The sequence below is a fragment of the Cervus canadensis genome, chromosome 15, assembly GCF_019320065.1.
Source record: "Cervus canadensis isolate Bull #8, Minnesota chromosome 15, ASM1932006v1, whole genome shotgun sequence".
Lineage (NCBI taxonomy): Eukaryota > Metazoa > Chordata > Mammalia > Artiodactyla > Cervidae > Cervus > Cervus canadensis.
The window spans coordinates 52,280,709-52,298,570 of NC_057400.1; the positions used below are offsets into that span (position 1 = coordinate 52,280,709).

A 17,862-nucleotide genomic window follows, 5' to 3' on the forward strand; every position below is an offset into this window, starting at 1 on the left:
CAAAAACCTCTAGAATATGCTCTGGATGTCTAAAATAAAACTAGCTTTGTTTAAAGAACACAAAGGAAGGGTCCTTTTCATCTTACTTGACTTAGGAAACAAATACTCTAAGCATTGTGACTTTTAAGTGTTGATGTATTTTTTGACTCTGTAAGGGATTTATTTTGTTAATTACAAAGTAAAAATATCAATATTTTAAAAAATTCAAACTATGCCAAAGATATTAAGTAAAAAATTAAAGTCCTCCCACTGTCTAGGGCTCTCTACTACTAATTAACACTTTTATTTGGGTATTTCCAGAAATTTTTCTATGTACATTGCAATGCAGTTATCATATTTGCATATCTTTTTTGCATTGAAAATTAAGTTATAGTGTAAATATACTATTATACAAGCTGCCTTTTTTTCACTTCATGTCTTTCATAGATATTCTGCCAGGAGAGTACTTACATAGGTCACAGCAAGTTATTTGCTCCTTAGACACAACTGGATTAGTTTATATAATTTTATACACATAATAAATCACATATAAAATTGTAACTCTGTGAACAGTAACAAACTGTGACTCTCTGTAACAAACTGTAACAAACAGTTTGACCTCCATAACAAACTTCATCTTCCTATTTTAGGAATGCCAGAACTGACCATTCTCTAGGCCTCCCAAGTGTTATTTGCCCTGAACCCTTTCATAACCTTGGAGAAGGAAATGGCAACTCACTCCAGTATTCTCGCCTGGAGAATTCTATGGACGAGGAGCCTGGTGGGCCACAGTCCATGAGGTCGCAAAAAGTCGGACAGGACTGAGTGACTAACGTTTTCATAACCTGGGCCACTGACCAAAGATAATCTTATTCCTTAAAGTAGCCTCTCTTTTAGCTGTTCTGACAAATAAATCTGTACTTGTTGTCAATAAGCTAATATATAACACCCCCAGATTTTATATTTAGATGTATTTTTTTAATTTTTAATGCATATATAGTGCTTACTAGGTGTCAGGCATAGTTCTGAGTTTAAAATTTAAATTCATTTGATTTTTATAACAACTATATGAGATAGGTACTATTGACCAATTTTAGATTTCTTACAGTTTTTCTATGAGGGCTTCCCTGGTGGCTCAGCAGGTGAAGAATCTGCCTGCACTGCAGGAGATGCAGGAGACGGGTTCGATCCCTGGGTCAGGAAGAACCCTGGTTCTGGAAGATCCCCTGAGGAGGAAATGGCAACCCACTCCAGTATTCTTGCCTGGGAAATCCCATGGACAGAGGAGCCTGATGGGCTACAAAGGGTCACAAACAATCAGACACGGCTAGAAACAATTGTGTTATCTGAAAACAATGGAAGCCTTCATTGTCTAAGAATTTTTTGCCCAATATAGAACTCTAGCTTGACAGTTGTTTTTTTCCTGTTGGTGCTTTAAAGGTTTCACTACATTATCTGCTAGCCTCCATTACTTGTGATGAAAAATTAGTATTGTTTTCTCCTGTTCATGCCATTTTCCCCAGGTTGCTTTCAAGATTTCTCTTTATCTTTGGATTTTAGCAGTTTGAATATGATGTCCCTTGGCATGATTTTTTACTGTGTTTTGTTTTTAATTTATTCTATTTGCAGATTACAAGAATTTTTGAATTTGCAAACTTACGTTGTTTTTTAAACCGAATCTTGGCAAAATTGGATTATTTCTTCAACATTTTTTTTCTTGCCCATTCTTTCCTTGCCAATTTCTCTGGAATTTCAGTTAGAATGTGAGGTTTTGTTCATTTTTAAAGTTTTTTTTCTCTTCAGATTGGATAATCTATATTTTTCTGTCTTTAGGTTCAGTGATACTTATTACTTTCCTCTGTTTGTTAGGTCTATCCAGTGAAACTTTTTTCAGATATTGTATCCTTTAGTTATCAAGTTTCCAAATTGGTTCTTTTTTTTGTACTCTTCTCTGCTGTGAATTTAAAAATATTCTTTAGCACAGTTATAATAACAGATTTAAACTCTGTTTGCTGATTCCAATATCTTCATCATCTCAGAGTTGGTCTGTATGAATTACCATTTCTTTTGAGGATGGGTTACATTTTTCTGATTCTTTGCATAACTAGTAATTTTGGAATGTATTGTGGACATTGTGAGTGGAATGTTATAGAGCTTCTGAATTTGGCTATATGCCCATCAAGAGTATTAACTTTTTTATTTTAACAAGTAATTAACTTAATGGAGCTTGAATTCCAAATTTCAAGTATGTCTTCCCCATGACAGACAGCAGCAGAATCTGATTAGTTGTTTTCACCTTAGTTGGGCTGCTTGAAATCTGTTCCACATATGTATAGTTTTGGCATCAGCTGTAAATGTTATCAGATTTTATATATTGAATTTGGAGCTTCCTTTTCTTTCTGTATTTCCTCCTTCATTTTGTCAGCTTCTGTCTTCTCTCTGAACTCTATCCTCTGATTCCCCAACCAGTAAGATGGCAAGTTCCTACCTGAGATATAGCCACCCTGCAGAACTGACCAGTTGGGCCTGCCCTTAGTTGTAAAGCAGTTTTTAAAAAATGGGTAGTTTATGGAGAACCATTCTTCCAAGTGTCAACTTCCCATGAGTTTCTGCCTGCTCGTGGTCACTCTCCAGTGCCTTCAGGTAGTTGTTGTTTTTAATATTTTATTTGGAGTTTATAATTGTTATAAACTGAGAAGGTGTTACACTCATGACCAGAAGCAGAACTCTCATTATCCCACTTTGCAGATGAATTTAGCACACCCATGCTACAATAAGTTTAAGTATCTTACCTAAGATCATACAGCTGGTAAATGGCAAGAGCTGTGAGTTGAACACAGTAGTTTGGTTTCAGAGTCTTAGAATTTCTTCCAAGGGGAGGTTTTAATAGTATAATTTATTTGAACAGTGGCGAGAAGCATAGACATATTGTGTGATTCATGGGGCCTTGTGGTGTCAATTCCTAACACATTGGACTATGTCAAGGTTTTGTTAGTGGATGCTTCATATGTCTTTGGGACTTTACATTATTTTATGTATGAACTTACATACAAGTTGCATGAAAGGATCATGTTGCTCTTGGTTAACTGCAAAGTAGATCTTCAGGTTATGAAAAAGCCCATATTTTCAAGGTTCTGTGTTGGGCTCCTTGGCCATCTTACTTAGAAAGTGAAGTTTATAAGATAGTTGTTTTTGTGACTAAAATAAAGAGAACTTTTGAAGGAGAGTAATATCAACAGTTGGAGAAGGCAATGGCACCCCACTCCAGTACTCTTGCCTCGAAAATCCCATGGACAGAGGAGCCTGGTAGGCTGTAGTCCATGGGGTCGCTAAGAGTTGGACACAACTGGCCGATTTCACTTTCATGCATTGGAGAAGGAAATGGCAACCCACTTCAATATTCTTGCCTGGAGAATCCCAGGGACGGGGGAGCCTGGTGGGCTGCCGTCTATGGGGTTGCACAGAGTCAGACACGACTGAAGTGACTTAGCAGCAGCAGCAGCAATATCAACAGTAATGGAATGAAAATCTAGGAATAACTAGGAAGAATCTCATAAGCACGGTCATGGAGTAGTTGATTTTAAAAAATGTAAGTCTAATTTAGCTCATGTGAGCCACAGACCTTGGAAGCGTAAGAATACCAAGCTTGAGCAATACTTATTTGGGAGTTTCTTCTTAATTGTTTCCCCTTTTCTCCTCTAGCCTAAGTCAGTTTCAGTTAACATTCATCTAACGTTTAATTTCATCTAATTCTTTTTACTCTTGATTTTATCTTCACTTTGCATTTTTGAGTCTGACTTGCTTCATATTGATTTTGTCATAGTTTATAAGCTGACATGTGAACTAATGAGATCTTATTCATGTATGTTACTTTCAAACTAAAAGAAAAGGCCTATATGTTTGCTTTTGGAATTCTCTCAGCATCCCATACTGGTGCTCGGATACCATGTTCAGAGCTGACTGGCCAGTAAAGAGCAGGGGTTCAATACTTGATTGATTGATGGTTCTGAATCCCAGCCAGTCAGTTCTGGGAAGGTGGGCTTATCTTCCGACTGAAATAAAACTGAGTCCTTGAAGGCCGTGATAAAGATTTTGGCTTTCATCCTAAGAATAACGGGAAGCTGTGCAGAGTTTTAAACAACTGAGTGACAAGCCCAAATCTAAAATTTTAAATAATTACCCTGGATGTTTGTGGAGCAGTTCAGTATAAACAAGTTCTAGAGGGTAGAAATTGATATAAATGTGAAAATTTTAACCCAGAGATACAATCTAGAACTGATACTCTGGATAGTCTTCAAGGAACCCTACTGAGTGTGCTGTCTTGACTGCAATTCTGAGAAGAGCTGGGAAGCAGAAAGTTTGAGATTAAATTTTTTTTTGATGGGGTTGGAGGGGACACAAGGGCCCGAAATGTGAGTATTTTGCATTTCTGATAGGAGACATAGTTTTAATAATGAAAAATCGAAGCAATGCAAATATCAAGGAGCTAGAGAATTTAATATTCTAAATCTATGAAAAGTGGCAAGTCTATATTATATGTCTGTGTCATAGTTTATTAATTTTCAAAAGCAAAATTAAAAATGCAGTATACATGTTTAAAATTATTAAAACAATGTTTTAACAAAATACACAAAAATAAAGATGAAACTTACTATAGTTACCCACAAATGCTGCTGCATAACAGCTGTTAAAGAAGTTTTGTTGTTTCAAATGTGAAAACAAAGCTAGTAGTATTCCAGTAATTCTTGGAAACCTGAGTTAAAAGCATTGAGGTGCTGCTGAGATGGCAACATTTTCAAGAGATCAAAAACTTTCTTTTTTATTTTTTTCAAGAGATCAAAAAGTTTCTTATGAAAATTTATTGATATGTTTCCTCTTCCCAAACATTTGTGGAACTGGAGAAAATTTTAAATGTATCTAACAGGAACTGACAACTCCTGAATTAAATAGAGCATTTTGCTCCTGCTTCAGCTAGTTTGTGGATAGAAAGTTATAACAAGGTTAATAATTTGTTTGATTTTTTTCCCTTCCATTTTTTAATAGGACTTTATGCTTCTTGTGTTCAACTTGCTAAATCATAGCACTCATATTCCACAGTAAGTTGAACATGGAAGCATGTATAAAATAAACATCAGTGGGGAAAGGAAGAGATTTCTCAGGGGAAAAAAAAGTCACTGAAAGGTGTGCTGCACCCCGGGCAGTAAGTGGAGGATCAAGTTACTCTGTTGTAAATAGTGTCAATTCTGTATTCTAGATTGGAAAACCGGCAAATGACAGCTTTCTCTAGTAATTCCTGAGGCCATCTGCTCTGTTTTAGAGAATAAGTCATAAGTAAACCTCTGAACTAAGACAGTCTCGCTGGTCCTCTCCTTTTGCAATTGTCTTCCAGTCTCAATGGGATACTGAAGAGGAGGCTCCATAGAATAAACAGTGGAATCCTTGTCCGGGAATGACTGCCTGGCATTTGTTTCATGGAAAACAGGGAGGGGTGGGGGACAACAACCCTTTTCTGTTCACTGGCTCTTTAATTTAGATTACCAATGATAAAGCCCGGGCTACGGCTAAAGAGAGGTAGGATGCAGACGCAGGAACATTAGTGCTAATATGCTGCAGAAAGACGAGATAAGTCAGCCCAGCTCTCATACATCACTGAGGGAGAAGCTGATTGCAACTTGACCATGTGCCTGAGTAGTCCCCTCAGTGAGAAGAGCAGAACATGGATTAAAAAAATCTAGAATGTACCTTTAGGGGCTCCTGCCGAGCTGGACCTGGGAGGAGAGTCTGGTGTAAGTTTCAGCTTGTTTTATCCACGTATTTGCCAGTGTGTTCCCACGCAGGGAGCTTGTTTCTCTTTCTCTGTTTTCATGGAAGCCTCAAGCATGTTTATTTACAGTCCTAGACTTCATTTTGTATAAATGGAATACCAACCTAATAAAGTTCTTAACAGAGAACAGTTTAGCCCAGGGTTTATCCAGAAGAGAAATGTGAAAAAGTGATGTGATCTTTACTGTCTATAGGAAGCCTATGGGTGAGTTTTGGGGGTTTTGGTTTTGGTTTTGTGGGGAGGTGAGGGCTAGAGGGATAGATTTTAAACTGAAACTCAGTTCTTTTGCCATTCATTTGAAAAAACAGATTGGTAACCCAGCTTTTCACTCCTCCTGTGGTCTTTTGTTTTGAAAAACTGTTTGAATATGTAAACCAGACTGCTCGAAACGCATTATATTTTTATGACTGGGATGTTTGTATTGTTTCATATCTGTTATTAGACAAAATAATCATAAAGGGTGTTTTCTATGGACCTTTTTATATTCCAAAATTAAGTACAGATGGTAATTTCCAGCAGTTTTAAAAATTTGTCAATTATTTAATTTAGCATCACTTAAGCATCTGCACAGGGAGAAAGCTGAGATAGTACAGAAACTGAATAAGCATTGATTGCTCGTCTGAATTGCATCTTTAAAGTTTTTGCCTCAAATCTCTGATTTCACAGTTTATTTTTACCAAATTAGATTATCATATTTCATTATCAAGACTGTGAATGGGTGGAACTCTCTCAGATAGCCTACATTTCCCGTTAGAACAGCGCGGAAGGCGCTCACTGATTGTTACTCAGAGGGAAATTCTCATGCCGGCTTCACCGAGAAGATTGCTTAAATAATGCATGGGCAAGAGTGAGGCAAGATGGAATTTATGGCCCAGACACTGAGTTCGGGCTTTTGTTCAGAGGAGAGACCACATAAGTGTGAGCTTATAGCATCCACCAAAGCTCCAAGGAAAGGGTGTAACTGAGTGAACTTAGCGGCCACATGGTGCTGTCCACGTTATTTTCAAAACAAGCCTAGAAACAGTCCATTCAAGCCTCCGGTGTGGTTTGAAAGAGGGAGGAAGGGGAAACTGGACATGTCAGTTGCAAACAGAATCCCCTGCCTGAAAATTCTGTGGGACAGACACAGTGCATGTCTTGCAGGGAGTGAGGTGGCCATAGGAGTGAGGGGCTGTTTGGGTGACGAGAGACAGCATGGCAGTCTTGTTAGGAAAGGATAAACCTTGACCAAACTGCAGCATTCCGTATGCTGTATCTTCCATCTTGTCCTAATTAGAGGAATATGTCTGCTGAATCCTAATCTCTTTAATTGTTGATAGAGCAGGCACGCGATTTGCTATAAATACACACGAGCATTCATTTCTGAAATAATGGCTGTTGCCAAATATATTAGACCAACAGGAGAGCTGGACTAGGGAAGGCTGTGCTGAATAGTTGAGTTTGGAGGTAATGGACCAGTTGAGAATCACTGCACAGCTGGGCCAGCAGCTGCACCCAGTGCTCTGTCGAGTTCGGCCTCCAATTTCCTTGAACTTGTCCTTGTTTGCCAAAATGTTGAACGTAGCAAGAACTTGTTTCAAAGGAGCCCACCGCAAGTGAAAAAAACCCTTTCCAAGGGGTCTTTGTCGAGGTGTGTAGTCCACAGCCGCAGTGGTCAAATGAGGGATTGGTGAGGCAATGGGAAGTTTGAATAATCATAAAAATAAAAACCAAAGATAAAATTGTACAGTGAGGTAAGCTGGCAGAAGACCAGAGCACTTTAAAAGGCTGCAATGGGTAGTCACTGTCCTAACTAAATGACATATGGAAAAATCCCATAATAATATCCAGCAATAGTTATCTTGTTGTTAGGGAAAAATAAATAGGTCTGTGGCTGGAAGGCAGCCCAGTAATCTCCACGTCTTTTTTTTTTTTTCCCAACAGTGTATTGTTCTGATATTCTTTGGGACTGGGTTAGGAGGAAGTGTCAGAGCCCTTTATATTAAGAAGCATCCTATGACAAGCCAGAAAGAGACTAACAAATTCCTTCCATTCCTTGGTCCTGGCTTGAGCAAGTATTTATTTAGCATGTGCTGTATATCTAGCATGTACTAGATGCATACTCTGACCAATTAGATTATAAATTCTTTGAGAGCAGGCTCTCTGATTTCTACTTGTCTGGTGTAAACCCCATCTCTTGACAGTCATTGCCCTTGATGTGGTAATAATTGTACGTATGTCTAACTCCTTGACTTTAAAGAGAGTAAATATCAAATCTCCATTCTGTTAATGCTTTATTTTTCTGTTACAACACAGACAACTCTTCCCTCTTCAAATTTAAGGGCCAGTGACTGGAACACTTACAAGTTGGGTGATTTGGGACAAGCTGCTTAACCTTTGGGCAAGTCAGCTTCCTCATTTATGACATGAGGAAAGTCACATTTATCATGCAGGACTGCGAGAATTAAGAGGTGTGCCTAAATGCATAGGAGGTGCTTTCCTGCCCTCACAGGATATTTTAAGCAGGATAATGAACCATATGGACTGAGTGTGTGGTGGGGCATGGGGATGGGTGTGGAGAGGGGAGGAGGGTGCAGGAAAGCTGGCTGGGAGAGTGTAAAAGAACCTTCGATGACCTGTGACAGGATAGTGCCAGTGGGAAGTCAGAGAAAAAGATGAACCTGAAATATACTTTAAAGGGAAAATTGACAGAATGTGGCAGCTGATTATATTAAAGTAGGGTAAAGAGAAAGAAGGAAGATTATAAAGAAGAAATAGTCATGGTGCTGAAGGGGAAAAGATTATGGGTTTGTGATAATGGCAAGGTATCGTGTGTGTGTTCTCCAAAACTCAAAAAGCTAAAACAATATAGTCATTCAAGGACTTAAAAACTAAGAAAACATAAGAGAGAAGAGAAAATTGGAGTGCCTAGTTAACTTATGTAAATGGAAGGAAAAAAATCAATAATAAACCAATAATACCGAACTATTGCTGACAATAGAGTGAGAATTCAAAGGAATTGCTTAAAATGGCAAATCTATGTTTGGAGTTTTTCCCAGACAAGACCCACAATCATCAAATAATAAGGCTCTTCTGCAATCTTGGAACTTATTTAAGTTTTCCTGAGTCAAAAAAAAAAAAAAATGCCACTGAGGGGATACAAATAGTGTCAGGGTTGGGAAGAAAAAGAGCATGAGGAATGGAAATTCTCAAAATAGCTTGGTTTTAAAGAGGAGATGGGAGCCAAAAGATGGCTGGTTGACCTTTCAGAATTTAACCATTCATTGTGACTTGTCAGAAAGTTTGGCAACTGTTTTTCCTGAAATAACTTATTGTGATTTTTCAGGAAATTCAAGCAGGAATCAAGACTATGCCAAACCCCAGCAAATAGGTTGTAGTCCAAAAGTTCCTTTTCAAATCCTTCATCAGAACACTACTGTAAACATCTTTGGGCTACTTTTCAAAAGTCTACCCAACTCATCCTACTGTAGAAATCGTGTACATTTGCAGTAAAATATTAATAGAAGAAAGGCTTATGTTAATAATTAAAATATAACCAATATTCTAAGAATGGAAAATGTTTTGAATGCAAGTACTTGGGAAAATGCAGTTTGATTATAAGAAGGTATGGGCTGTGACTATTTTTACATGTATCCATTTTCACTGACTGTAAGAGACTTCTTTAGTTTTGAAATGTAAGGATTTCCTTGTCTTCATTGCAGACATATCATGAATTTCATCTTTAATGATATCTGCTATGGCCTGGATTATTTTCACCAATTGAAAATGGAAAGTGAATGAGGATGAGAGATAAAGGAGAAAGAAAGAAACCTATGGTAGCTAGGGCAGAAGTTCATAAACAAAGAGGAACAGCAGGTTTAAAGAATGAATGAGAAAGATATTACATGCAGGGGAATTTTTTTCTTTTTAAATTAGTTTTTATTGGCACATAGTTGCTTTATAGTGTTGTGTTAGTTTCTACTGTATTAAGAGAGTTTTGAACATTGAAAAGAGGACTATGCACAGCCCTCCAATACGGGTTCCTTATCCGCAGATTTGGAAGGCTAGTTCTACTTCATCGTTTTATATAAGGTATTTAAAGCATCTGCGCATTTTGGAATCTGCAGAAGGTTGGGAGTGTCCTGGAACCAATTCCCCATGGATACTGAGGGATGATAGAATATAAAGATGTGCTTGTTGCTCTTGGTAAGAACTAAAGGCCAATACTGAGCCTAATAGCTTCTTGGATCAGCTGCTAGGGAGTGCTTTAAGACTCAAAGTTTCTTGAGTGGTGATACTGCTTACGTGACTGGTTGCTGCTACAAAGTCGCTTCAGTCGTGTCCGACTCTGTGCGACCCCATAGACGGCAGCCCACCAGGCTCGGCCATCCCTGGGATTCTCCAGGCAGGAACACTGGAGTGGGTTGCCATTTCCTTCTCCAATGCGTGAAAGTGAAGTCGTTCGGTTGTGTCAGACTCTTTGTGACCCCATGGACTGCAGCCTACCAGGCTCCTCCGTCCATGGGATTTTCCAGGCAAGAGTACTGCAGTGGAGTGCCCTTGCCTTACCATGTGACTGGTAGACCTGAGAAATCTCCTAGGAACCTTTGGTCCCCTTGACTTTTCCCCTTTTAGCCCCCTCTTATCTCCACTTCCTTCCCTATTAATGTGGACACCATGACCTGTTATTTCAATACCTTCTTACCAGTGTTTTCATTTTTCCTGTTCATCCAGTCAATAAAGATCTATTGAGCAATTCCTATTTGTTAGGCATTATAGTATTGGATACTTAGACGTGAACCTTTCTAGTACTGGGAAGTTAAAATCTTAACAACTCACAGCTGGATACCAATGCTTAATCCAGTTGAGTGCTTTCTCCTGCCAACCATACTGCTAAGCACTGCCAGAGAAAATCACACCACTGTCCAGATGGTTGCTATGGTAAAGTTTTTACCTCCAATCTCAACTGGACCCCTCAGTATAGCTCAGGGATTCTTAGGGTTCCCTAATATGCTCCTGCCATTCTCCCCAATGCTGATGTGAAAACTCTACTTTCTCCCAAATTTTGACCAAACCACTTCCCTACCTCACATTCAGCAGAAAGTGTCACCTCTTACTATGCAAGATCTTAATTTCCTACCACCAAATCTTATTACCTATATAACCTGGAGTAAAGCCAATTGCTTTGAGGACAGTTCAGCATGGTGAAAGTGCAACATGACCCAGAAAGCCTTGGAAGACAATGAAGGTCTTTACTGAAAGGCTCTTAAGGAGTTAACCAAGAGAAGAGGAGAACTGATCTCAGAACACATAGCTAGATTTTCTAACAATTGTTTTTACTACTCTTTCCCCCGGAAGTCTGGCCCCTCATGGCAGCTGTCAGTTATTCTCTTCCTCTGTTCTCCCCAGCTTCACCTGAATTCACCTCATCTTCTTACTCCTTTCTGTCTTCTCTCATCCTTTCATAGGAGGGGGCAACTAGTCTCTGTGGTGTTGGTCGTTCTCCTCCCATCTCTCACCTCAGTCAGCACAAATCATAGAGAGTTCAGCAGACAAATTATCCTTTTATCCTTGTGTATTCTAATATATATTAATTAAAATTGCCCATTTGTATTCATACATCCTACCTTTCCTCAGGTTAGAAGAGAAGAGGTTTTCCTCTTCTCTTTCCTCCACATGTGTACAATTTCCTCTATTTCTTATATCTTCAAGATTTTCAGGTCTAAGGGATCTTTCTTGACAGAGTGTAGAGGGACTTTGGCCAGTCCCATCTTAAAAAAAAAAAAAAGGACAAAACCTTTATCTTTGCCACATACTCTTTTATCTGTCCTCATCCTTTTCTCCCCCTTTATAGCCAAACTTCTTAAAAAGATTGTCTACATTTATTGGGTCCATTTCTTCCCTTCCTTAACGCTCCTGAACCCACTGTGATTTAAATTCTACTCCAGCCACTTCATGGAAATCCCTCTAGGTAAAGCCATCCAGAGCCTACTTGTTCTGAATGTGAAGGAGATTCTCATTTCTTAATCTTTGTACTGCACTTGGCTTTGAAGAGCATCATCTTCTTTTTGAAAGAGAGCTTTCCGTTGGCTTCTTTGTGCTCTCCTATTTCTTGGTCTCTGTGGGCTTATCTTTCTTTATGTGCTATTAAATATAGGTGGTGTTTGGGATCGCTGTTCCTTTCTGACTTTGGAAGGAATAGGGAGGGGTTTCTATCCATTCATGAGCCTTCTGTTAGTGTTTGCATGCTCTTGACTTCCATGCTTGGGTTACACTAACCCTCAACTCAGGAAGCAAGATGGAGATTTGTGCTTAGAGATGCCCCCTCACTCAACTGGGATTTGACCCCATAATGGAGTGGTCAGGGGGTGGGCCTCCTCCTTTCCCTGACCCATACCAATAATTTGCTGAATTGTTCTCTCCCCAAACACCTCCCGCAAACATGCCTTGCCACCACCATCAATTCTGTTGTATTGATCTCCTTTGGGGATGAAACACTAACTCTGAAATCATACATTCTTCCCTACTCTACTGTTTATAGTGTAAACCTCATAGAATTTGTCCTTCAAATTAAGCCAAAGTTTTGGAACTCAAAAACCTTTTCTGTCCCCAAAATGGTTAGTAAAACAAAAACTGCTTTGACTTTCTGTGCTTTGGATTTAAAATTTTTTTAATTTAGACACTCAGTTGTCTTTTTTGTTTCCCTCAGGTCTTCCTGTGTCCTTGGGGAAACACTGACTGATTCTGAGGCAGTTCAGCAAGGGAAGGGGGCAGACTGTCACAGCCGCAAAAAGATACATACTCTAATATTTTACAACTGTAAAGGAAAAGTTAAACAAGTTGATTTTACTTATAGCCTGAGGAATCATCCAAGAGAAAAGACTAGAACCTCAACACAGAGGTCCAAGAACATACCCCTTTGCTTTATCTCAACAGATTTCTCACCATCCACATGTACATATATTACTTTAAAACCAGAAATGATTCGAAAATTCTAACTTTTCGGCACTTTGTGAGTAAAATGGAATTATGACTGAGGATATAGCTATGTGTTGGGTCTTTATAATGAATTGTGGTGAGAGAGGGAACTAAATCCATTGGCCTTTTTCAGTTTTGTCTTGATTAAACTGGCACAGACTAGGAGCCTGGTGGGCTGCCGTCTACGGGGCCGCACAGTGTCGGACACGACTGAAGCGACTTAGCAGCAGCAGCAGCAATGTCCATCCCAGACAATCTATAAAGGTAAAGGGGATAACATTTAAGAAATCGTATGGAACCTTTAAGCTCTGACTACATTTGGGAAAGGTTTATGTGACATGGAATAACTTGGGTCAGAAAATTTTTTGCATTTTTATTAAATATCTTTAAAGCCATTTTTGGTTGAAGAATCTAAAATATATTTGAACTTCATGAGAAGGAAGAAAGTGGAATATGTTTCATAAATTCATATCATGTCATACCTAAGTTAATCCAAATTTTAAGTGGCAATCAGTGACAGAGAAACCGGAGGGAGTGTGCCATGCATCAGTGGTTGGGCTCTTGTCCTCCAGCTTGCAATTGCATTGTGAACAAATGAACAGATTATTGGGCCACCTAACAAAACAAGCATCCCAGGAATCAATCCCTGAAATAATAAAAGCATGAATTAAATATTCTTTGATCAATATCATTCACAAAACTCATATCCTTAATGATAATACTTAACTGAAAGAAAGACCTGTGCTTCAAGGTTCATTTGCAATCTACAGAAAACTCTAAATTTCTTTTGACATCCCAGTGCTTCTGGAAAATATAAGTCTTGTATTTCACTTTGCAGAATTAGAGCAGACTGCCTAATAATACACGCCTACAGAGGGGAAGGAACCTTTGGGGTGGGGTTAGGAGTCGTGTGTATAATTCTCCCCCATTAATTGTGCTCCTGCTTTCTTTAAAGGTGTGCCACTTACACACAGATCCAAACCATGGAGGCAGCTATTAGTTTGAAGCTGACCCTTCCTGTTAATTCTGAGGACTAAGTTTATAGTTCCAGTTTCATCTTGACTAAGTGGGGTTCTAGTTTTCCTGTTCCAGAAGGGGAACACAGGAAGAGCTTTGAACTCTTAAAAACAAAAGCAAAAAATATAAATTTAAAAAATCAATGGTGGTAAAAACTGTGAGTGTCTATTGAGCCACATTTGGAGCCCTGCAGAAGGAAAGATTTTCCCAGAATGTTAGTGTCAGGACGAATCTATCAGCAACCTCAGCTCTCTCTGCAGCCAAGTGGTGTGTTGCGCTACAAAGACAGGCAACTCCTCTCCAGTACTTGCTGTTTCCAGCTAAATTTAGCAGGGTTGCAAAATGAGTCCTGTGGTCTTCAGACCACCCTATGAATGGGATTTCTTCCAAAGACTTGAGCAATACTGTAATCATTCACACGGCTTCCCTGGTGGCTCAGTGATAAAGAACCTGCCTACTGATGCAGGAGATAGGAGATATAAGAGACATGAGTTTGAGCCCTGGGTTGGGAAGATCCTCTGGAGGAGGAAATGGCAACCCACTCCAGTATTCTTGCCTGGGAAATCCCATGGACAGAGGAGCCTGGCAGGCAAGAGTCCATGGGGTCACAAAGACATGACTTAGTGACTAAACAACAACAATAATTGTTCACATGTGTCCTTCTGCCTTTAGACCCATGTTCCTCCACAGGAGTTTTTGATATTTGTTTAGAAATTGGACAGTAGCTGATTGGAGAAGCATTTCTCCAAATCCATACAACAGTTGAGAGCTGGTCCTAAGTTTGAATAAGAGAGCGGTCACATTATCAACCAGGTTCATAGCATAAAGCAAAGATCTTTAATTATGTCATTTTCGAGCATAACAAGCATAGCATTCCTCAGCTAATTAGTATTAGCCAACTAACTTCTTTCAGCTGTGAGGAGAGGCTGTGGCATCTTTGTTCTTTGAGATATTCCTCAGTCTTGGAGGGACTGGCCTTGGTTACCCCGTGTCTCTGTAAGCTGTTCCTTTGCTTGTTTCCATTCATCCATTAGCTCCTACTGTTTGGCAGGCCTTATTCTAGGCTTATCTTTAGAGCAGTGGGTGAGACAGATTTGTGATGATGGTGAAGTGTTGACCTGGAAAAGCCTCTTCAAAAGGCACTTTTATTAACAAAGAACTCTATATCACCACTTTATATTATCCTTAGCTTTTGTGGATGAGGAAATGTTTCTTCATCTGAGTCACATAGCATAGAGGGAACCTGGAGGTTGGGATCCTTTGTTTAAAAAAATTCCAGAAATGTTTCTTCAACTTGAGGCTACACAAGGACACTTAAGTGACATGACCCAAGTCTCATTCTTGTTTCTCCTTCTTTAATATGAACAACAATTGAAGGAGCCTACATGGAGAAGAGCTTCTCTCCAGAGAATGTTTTCTAAAAGCTCAACTATATTCTTTTGACGCAACTGAATATCGTGACTCCTGAGTCTTTGCACGCTTAAAGAAAGGCTTGACTTCCTGGTCAAGTGTTTGCCAGAAGATGAACAGTACCACAAGGAAAACCCCCTAATCAAGGGCCTGGCATCTTGTATGTGCTTAATTAGGTGCTTGCACGTCAGAATCTGAAGCCAATCAGAGTCTCTATCAGAAGCCAAAGGTTAGGTTGAAAAACAGAACTGGGTTTCCTCCACTCCAAGCAAGCCTCTAGAATAATTCATTTCCTTTTCAGTAAAGTATGAATGCTAATCCTCACCTCATGATGTTTTTAGAAACCTAAATAAGATAACGCAGGAAACTTCTTCAGAAACAGTCACATTCTCTTCACATAGAAAGTTTATCATGAAAAAGAAGATGAGCTGGAGGCCTCGATAAATTCTTCTATATTGTGTTCTTGTTGAAAAGTGATGAGTTTAAAAATAAACACTAGTAGGTACTATTTTGAACCCCTCAAAATCAACATATTGAAAACCTTTTTGTTAAAATTTATTTCCCTGTGGCTAATTTTATACTTGCTTATGTTGACGAAAATAGTAGAAAGCAAAGGAAGTCCAAACTCGAACAAACTTAATGTTGGATTTTGTGTTGAAAATCATGAAAAATTGATTTCTAATGTTTAGATATCTTCACCCGTCTTTACTAGGTGGCACAAGTGGTAGAGAACCAGCTGCCGATGCAGGAGACTTAAGAGATTCAGGTTTGATCCCTGGGTCAGTAAGAGCCCCTGGAGAAGGGCATGGCAACCCACTCCAGTACTCTTGCCTGGAGAATCCCATGGACAGAGGCGCATGGCAGGCTACATACAGTCTATGGGGTTGCAAAGAGTCAGACACGACTGAAGCAACTTAGCACCCATGTTGTTGTGGGTGGAATATGGCGTTAGGGAATGTGTTGGAAACAATTTGCCTCAATCTTCAGGTTCTCAGCCCAGTCTCTAGGCTATTTGGCCCCTCACTGAATTTTGGTGATTTATATTAAGTTGAACCATACAAAATGGCTGATGTTCAACTACTTCTGATTTCCAAACATGGTAATTTCACATGTCCAGCCTAATATAATTTTATTGCTGTTATTGAATGGGCGCTCACTTGTTTATCCACTCAGTCTGACGTAGACATCTGGGGGGCAGAGGTTGTATCTGATATCTAAAGGGAAGTCTCAGCTCAGATAGTGTATGATATGAAGTGTACAAGTGAGTGTCTTTCCATGTGAGCTGCAGATGCCATCACTGATACCCTTTATGGAGATAATGCAGAGGAAATCATAGATGCTTAATAGTTGGGGATTCTCAAGGGTGAACTCTTCATTCCCAGGAGGGTGTTCAGCTCAAATTAAGAGGAGTCCCAGGAACTGCAGTGCCCTGGGTATGCTGCATCACCTCAGGTCACCTCATTCCTCTCTCCACTTCCTTCCCGATGGCCTCACTTCCCTCTGCTGTTTTCACCACTGTGCAGTCACTGATGTTTTTGCCTGCAGCTTACTTAATTCAGCTGTATATTGTCACCCTGCTTATTTAACTTATATGCAGAGTACATCATGAGAAATGCTGGGCTGGATGAAGCACAAGCTAGAATCAAGATTGACGGGAGAAATATCAGTAACCTCAGATATGCAGACGACACCACCCTTGTGTCAGAAAGCGAAGAGAAACTAAAGAGCCTCTTGATGAAAGTGAAAGAGGATAGTGGAAAAAGCTGGCTTAAAACATTCAAAAAACAAAGATCATGGCATCCTGTCCCATCACTTTATGGCATATAGATGGGAAACAATGGAAACAGTGACAGTCTTTATTTTCTTGGACTCCAAAATCACTGCAGATGGTGACTGGAGCCATGAAATTAAAAGATACTTGCTCCTTGGAAGGAAAGCTATGACAAACCTAGATGGCATGTTAAAAAGCAGAGACATTACTTTGCCAGCAAAAGTCCATCTAGTCAAAGCTTTGATTTTCCAGTTGTCATGTATGGATGTGAGAGTTGGACTGTGAAGAAAGCTGAGCACCAAAAAATTGATGCTTTTGAACTGTGGTGTTGGCAAAGACTCTTGAGAGTCCCTTGGACTGCAAGGAGATCCAACCAGTCCATCCTAAAGGAGATCAGTCCTGGGTGTTCATTGTAAGGACTGATGCTGAAGCTCCAATATTTTGGCCATCTGATGCAAAGAACTGACTCATTGGAAAAGACCCTGATGCTGGGAAAGATTGAAGGCAGGAAGAGAAGGGGATGACAGAGGATGAGATGGTTGGATGGTATTACCAACTTGATGGAGATGAGTTTGAGCAAGCTCCAGGAGTTGGTGATGGACAGGGACCTGGTGATGGACAGCAAGCCTGGCGTGCTGCAGTCCATGGGGTTGCAAAGAGTCAGACACAACTGAGCCACTGAACTGAGCTACTTAATTAGAGGAATTTAGGGTATCTGCCTGCACTGCTTTTCCAGACTTTTAAAAATCATATTCCATGGCATGATAACCCATAATAGGAATATAGTTCATATCATGACACTGTATGCTGTAATCTTATTATATATTCTGTATCTATCTATATAGATATATCTGTATCATATACATATACTGCCAAACCAGTTTCCAGCTTTGAGAAGCTGTCC

At 39.5% G+C, this 17,862-nt stretch overlaps 1 protein-coding gene across 6 annotated transcripts in view; it reads left to right on the plus strand.

Moving 5' to 3' along the window:
• Positions 1-17,862, plus strand: part of RAPGEF4 (Rap guanine nucleotide exchange factor 4) — a 315,877-nt gene that overhangs the window by 112,101 nt on the left and 185,914 nt on the right. The window contains exon 1 of one of the 6 annotated variants that reach the window (XM_043487635.1): positions 5,014-5,765. The exons of 4 other annotated variants lie outside the window; for them this stretch is intronic. The gene's annotated coding sequence lies outside the window, so the exon portion shown is untranslated. Of the gene's footprint in view, positions 1-5,013; positions 5,766-5,987; positions 6,008-17,862 lie in introns of those variants that run through there. One more of the 6 variants, XM_043487636.1, reaches the window with a different exon arrangement.